Source organism: Myotis lucifugus, unplaced genomic scaffold, assembly GCF_000147115.1.
Source record: "Myotis lucifugus unplaced genomic scaffold, Myoluc2.0 scaffold_29, whole genome shotgun sequence".
In the NCBI taxonomy this organism is placed as follows: Eukaryota; Metazoa; Chordata; class Mammalia; order Chiroptera; family Vespertilionidae; genus Myotis; species Myotis lucifugus.
The window spans coordinates 7,374,881-7,381,150 of NW_005871077.1; the positions used below are offsets into that span (position 1 = coordinate 7,374,881).

Here is a 6,270-nt window from a genome sequence, read left to right on the forward strand (position 1 = left end):
GCCAGGGAGGGTTGGGGGGCGGGGGGTGGGGGGGGGGGGGTGGAGTAAGAGATCAACCGAAGGACTTGTATGCATGCATATAAGCATAACCAATGGACACAAGACACTGGTGGGTAGGGGAGACTGGGGGAAGGTCAAGGGGAAAAAAAGGAGACATATGTAATAGTCTTTGTAATACTTTAATAAAACAAAATTTTAAAAATTAAAAAGTAAAAATAAAATAAAAACAAAAAATAATAATAATATCTTGCAGTGCTGAAACAAAGGCATGACCATAGCCTGCTACAGTGTGTAGCACACAAGACTGAATGAAAATGTAGTTACTATATTAGTTGACTCATTCTGACTTACAGAAAGATTAAAAGGTATAGAACCTGCTTCTTTTCCTACAAAACACAAATGGAAAAAAAATCTGCTACTTTCTACATGATTTCTGTCCTGTATGAATAAATGTGTGAAGGAATAAATGTATCATTTAAAATTCTTCTCCACAATTATTCAGACAATATTAATGAAAAAGAAACAAACAGTTACCTACCCTACACCTTTTTTTTCTTTTTTCTTTGCATGATGACAATGCTTTATTATTTACGTGTTTCATTCAAGATATGAGACAAAGAAAAATTTAAGCTAAACATTTTTCAAAGATGCAATTTATTATAAAGAAGCTTTTGGTACTATTTATTCTGGACCACTTGTTTTGAGATGTGCTGTTTTCTAGAGAACTGTCATTGTTTACCAGGTAAGATTTTAAAACTGTATACAAAGCCTACCCTCCACCCCCTACCCAAACTTTATTAAAATATAATGGACATATGGCATTGTGTAAGTTTAAGGTGTACAACAGGGGTGGGAAACATCTGGCCTATAGGCCATACAAGGCCTGCGAAGTCATTTAGTGTGGCCCTGCCAAGGCATTAGGGGTTAGTTGATTAACCATTAACTGCCACGCGTCCAAAATGAAAACCATCCCCACACACCACAATATTTTGAATTTAATTTAAAAAATCAGAGTCCCGAGACAAAGGAAGTGCCGAGCCGCCTCGCGCCGCCCTAGGACTTTGAATATGTCGGGGATCGCCCTCAGCAGACTCGCCCAGGAGAGGAAAGCTTGAAGAAAAGACCACCCATTTGGTTTTGTAGCTGTCCCAACAAAAAACCCCGACGGCACGATGAACCTCATGAACTGTGAGTGTGCCATTCCAGGGGGAAAAGGGACCCCTTGGGAAGGAGGCTTTTTTAAACTACGCATGCTCTTCAAAGATGACTATCCATCCTCACCTCCGAAATGCAAATTTGAACCACCATTATTTCACCCGAACGTGTACCCTTCGGGCACTGTGTGCTTGTCCATCCTCGAGGAAGACAAGGACTGGAGGCCAGCCATCACAATTAAGCAGATCTTATTAGAAATACAGGAACTTCCAAATGAACCAAATATTCAAGATCCAGCTCAAGCAGAGGCCTACACAATTTACTGCCAAAACAGAGTGGAATATGAGAAAAGGGTTCGAGCACAAGCCAAAAGTTTGCACCCTCATAAGCAGCAACCTGCGGCAACATCAAAAGGAAGGGATTGGTTTGGCAAGAACTTGTTTACAACATTCGCAGATCTAGCGCTGCTCTATACAATAACTAGTCACCCAGGGGAGGTGGGCGGGCGCCATTTTCCATTACCGCCACTGGTACACAGTTCTCCACTTGCTGAATTGCCCAGTTTTTCATACAGGGTCTCTTCCTTCAGTCTTTTGTATTTTGATCGTTATGTAAAACTTGCTTTTATTTTAATATTGATGTCAGTATTTCAACTGCTGTAAAATGATAAACTTTTATACTTCAAAAAAATCAATTTGCAATGAATATTATAAAAATAAATATATTACTCACAATTGGGGTGTTCTGGAATATTTTCAGCTGAAAATTCTCACGAAATATGATTTTAAAGTTGGTCTATAGACGCTTATGGTGTACAATGCGTTAAATGTTTGGCCAAATATAGCAAGCTAATTTTTAAGTTGATAATTTTGTATGGTCTGAGAATGATGTTAGAAATATCCAAATGGCCCTTGGCAGTACAAAGGCTCCCCACCCCTGGTGTATACATGTCAATTTGCCACACTGATATATTTGCAAAATGATCACCACCACAGCATTAGCTAATACCTAAATCATTACATCACAGAATTAACATTTCTTCTTTGTGGTGAGTACATTTAAGATCTACTCTCCTAGCAACTTCTAAGCAAATAAAACAGTATTATTAATATAATCACTATGCTGTACATTAGAGAAGGGACAAGCAAAACAGGGAAAGTAGATCTAGACATTCTATATTTTAGAAAATTAAACCTACAAGAACCTAACACAACCCACACAAATTTTGAACAAATTTTGGTAAATCCTGGTCATTGGGATTATATAGGCACTAAAAGAAAATTTTCCCAGTGCTGTGCATTGAACTCTAATAATTAAAGAGTAATGAGCAAAATTATGATTAATTAAGTACTTCAATTTTATTTTGCTATCATTTGAATTAATTGCCTATTAATCCTAATTTCCCTCTATATAAAATAACTTTTCATAATTTTACAAAGACACAGTGACCAAGTATCAGATTTGCACCTTTGAGACAATTTTCCCCATTATAAAGATTGATGGCAGAGCCATTAAACCTAGTTTCAAAGTTTAGTGAGCTTCAGTGATACCTGGAGAATTATAATGCAGATGCGCAGGCCTGTCTCACAGAAATCCTACTCCCTAGGCTAGGTATCTGGGTTTTAAACAAGTGCCCATGGGTTTTTCATAAAACAGAACATTTTTTAGGAGGAATTTTATTGTTTAGAAGATTTGTAATGCATTTTTTAACCTAAAAGCAAAACAGGTATCAAGCTCTTTACTCAGAGTAGCTGCTGAAAGCCTATTAGAAGAAATCATGACAGAAAACTTCCCCTACCTGATGAAAGAAATAGACTTACAAGTCCAGGAAGCACAGAGAACCCCAAATAAGAGGAATCCAAAGAGGACCACACCCAAACACATCATAATTAAAATGCCAAGGGCTAAAGACAAAGAGAGAATCTTAAAAGCAGCAAGAGAAAAACAGTTAGTTACGTACAAGGGAGTACCCATACAACTGTCAGCTGATTTCTCAACAGAAACTATGCAGGCCAGAAGGGAGTGGCAAGAAATATTCAAAGTGATGAAAAGCAAGAACTTACAACCAAGATTACTCTACCCAGCAAAGCTATCATTCAGAATTGAAGGTCAGATAAAGAGCTTCACAGACAAGAAAAAGCTAAAGGAGTTCATCACCACCAAACCAGGATTATATGAAATGCTAAAGGATATTCTTTAAGAAGAGGAAGAAGAAGAAAATGGTAAAGATAAAAATTATGAACAACAAAGTGACAACAAATAAATATCTATCAACAAGTGAATCTAAAAATTAAGTCAGAATAAACTGGTGAATATAATAGAAGCAGGGGCATAGAAAGGGAGTAGACTGCCAATTCTCAGGGGGAAGAGGGCGTGGGGGGTGCAGGAAGAGATTGGACAAAAATCGTACACCTATGGATGAGGACAGTGGCGGGGGGTAAGGGCATGGGGTGGGGTGGAAACCAGGTGGAAGGGAGCTATGAGGGGGAAAAGAGGAACATCCGTAATAATCTGAACAATAAAGATTTATTTTTAAAAAAACAATATAGGCTGACTAAATCACAATCAAATTTCAGAGCCATGGGAGAGGTCATGCAACTGACCACACACAACCCCTCAATTTGAACAATGCACCTGACAATACCTGTGGGATTTGGATGTTACAATTCTGGATTATTCAATATACTTTTTTACAGTTACAACATAAAATAGGCCCTTTAATCTAGAAAGCTCATTCAAAAATTTTTAATTGATCATGTATATTTTTAAGTATTTCTGGACAAATAAAATAAGTTATTTCAGTCTGTAGTACATTATACTCTCTAATACTTTTCTATTTGGAAACTGAATTTAATCTGCATCATAGACAATTATCTAAAAATTTATTTCACTTAATAATATTTAAAACATTTTCCCAGTTTAAACGATTTTTTAACTTGTGTAGGAAATATAAAAGATTCTAGAAAACATATTCATCATCAAATTTGTACACAAAAAAATCTAAACACTATTAAATAACTTATGAATTTAATATGCAACAATTTTAGAAGATCAATTTGCCTTATCCTTAGTTTTTGTGTGTGATCTAATAGTTAATTGTGTTATAGAAGAGTATATTACTTTCAGTTACTGAGTAACAAATTACCCCAAAGATCTAACAAGAGTATCAACCACCTTAACCTAATTCATCTTTATAGAACACTGCATCCAACAATTGCAGGATATACATTATTTTCAACTATATATGGAACATCAGCCAAAAATGTAATCTATGGGGCATAAAATAAGTCTCAATACTTTTCAGAAGATTTTTATAATCATACTGTTGCACATCTTCATCTTAGTATTTTACCTACCCACCTTGCAGACTCTATTTAAGTGTGTATGTTGACTGGAGGTGCAGGGAAGAAGGGTGAGGAAGCATAATCTGTACTTTGTAAACCTACAAAGTATTACTGCATGTTGCTGAATGTAATGAGTCCATTTAGCTCATTGTTCTCAGAAGCACTGGTCACAGTCCCACCAACCTTATTCATACAACCACCCAACATCCACAGTAGGTTATTCCAAGCAATACAGCAGAGCTAAACATACCTCAGAGGCAACCGTATACACTGGTTCTCATTCCCTCTATTGAAAGGCAAAAAGTCAAAGCAAAAAGTATGAATGTGTCTATATCTCAAGATAAAGAAAGGTCAGAAAATAAAGGCCACTCAAATACCAACAGTGATGAGCTCTGAGTAACAATGGGATTACAGGTGATTATTTCCTTCTTTACATTTTATTTTTCCTGATAAGGAGCTATTTTATTTTTATAGAAGAAAAAAATACAAGAAAGGAATGAGGGAAGAGAGGGGAGGGGGGGGAAAAAGAAAGGGAAGGGGAAGAGGAAGAAAAGAAAAGGAAAAATAAAAACAGAGAGAGACAAAGAAAGAACTAACAAATAGGAAAAGGAAGGGAAAAGAGGAAAATAATGAAAGATCAACACAACATTAGTTCATCTCTTATTATGTCTGGGGAAGGGTACCTGTTTAAAACCTCCATAAGTCTCTGTAGTTGCCTTAAGCTTTGGAGCTGAACCGCACAATAAATTGACTATAATTTAAGTCTTAATGTGGAATTCAGGCAAAGAATTTGGGAGTCACCTATTCGAGGGCTCACTGGAAAGCCCAAAAGAGATAAATGACAGAAAATCACAAATGGGCAGGAAAGCATTTCTGACACTATGTGCTCCTGGCCCACAGAAACAACAGAATCAGATATCCCTCGATGTGCATAGTATTTGGTACCTGAAATTTTTCATTTTTCTTAAGATTTCAAGAAAACATATGACACCCGCCATTTCTGAGGCAGGAACCATGTTAATGTAGGAGTAAACAAGACATAACAGCTGTGGTGACCCAGCTCACAGCCAAGCAAAGAGGGGGATGGAGGATGAGGCAAAGGACCAGTAATAAGAGAGAGCTCTCAGCAGGACCAGGGCCCAGACGATTTTACCATCAACCCCAGGACATATCCTCGCTGGTTTTATCTAACTTGTGCTATTACATGGCCATGATGACACAACTGTGTATGCACTGAGCCTTTCTATAATTTGTTATAAGTAAACTCCAAAGCCTATTCAAGTCACATCACCTCATTACAATAAAGAATTTGCTGATGCACAGCCTGCGTGGCTCAGTGGTTGAGCGTCAACCTATGAACCAGAAAGTCACAGTTCAATTCCCTGTAAAGGCACATAACCAGGCTCAACCCCCATTGGGGGGTATACAGGAGGCAGCCAATCAATGATTCTTTCTCATCAATGTTTCTATCTCTCTCCCTCTCCCTTCCTCTCTGAAATCAATAAAATACTTTTTAAAAAATTGCTGACTTTTATATGCAGAGACAAATATCCTCTCACAAAGTCTTAAAATGTTGAGTCATTATTCCTCTCTTGCTTCCCCCTCCTTCCCTTAGAGTGCAGTCAAAAGGGTGAGTACAAGCAAACAATGAAGTGCCTGTGGGTGGCCACATTCAACATGCCAAAATCAAAGTCTTCATTAAAAACAGCATTCCAGTAAAAGCACACAAGTAACATGAAGGAAAAGATGGCTTTCTGAGAGCCCAGGACAC

The 6,270-nt window shown here is 37.4% G+C and overlaps 1 protein-coding gene and 1 pseudogene across 23 annotated transcripts in view; one reads left to right on the forward strand and one right to left on the reverse strand.

Moving 5' to 3' along the window:
* PARD3 (par-3 family cell polarity regulator) overlaps positions 1-6,270 on the reverse strand; it is a 724,129-nt gene that overhangs the window by 606,651 nt on the left and 111,208 nt on the right. The gene's annotated exons all lie outside the window — the stretch shown is intronic.
* On the forward strand, positions 1,054-1,853 carry LOC102428354 (annotated as a pseudogene).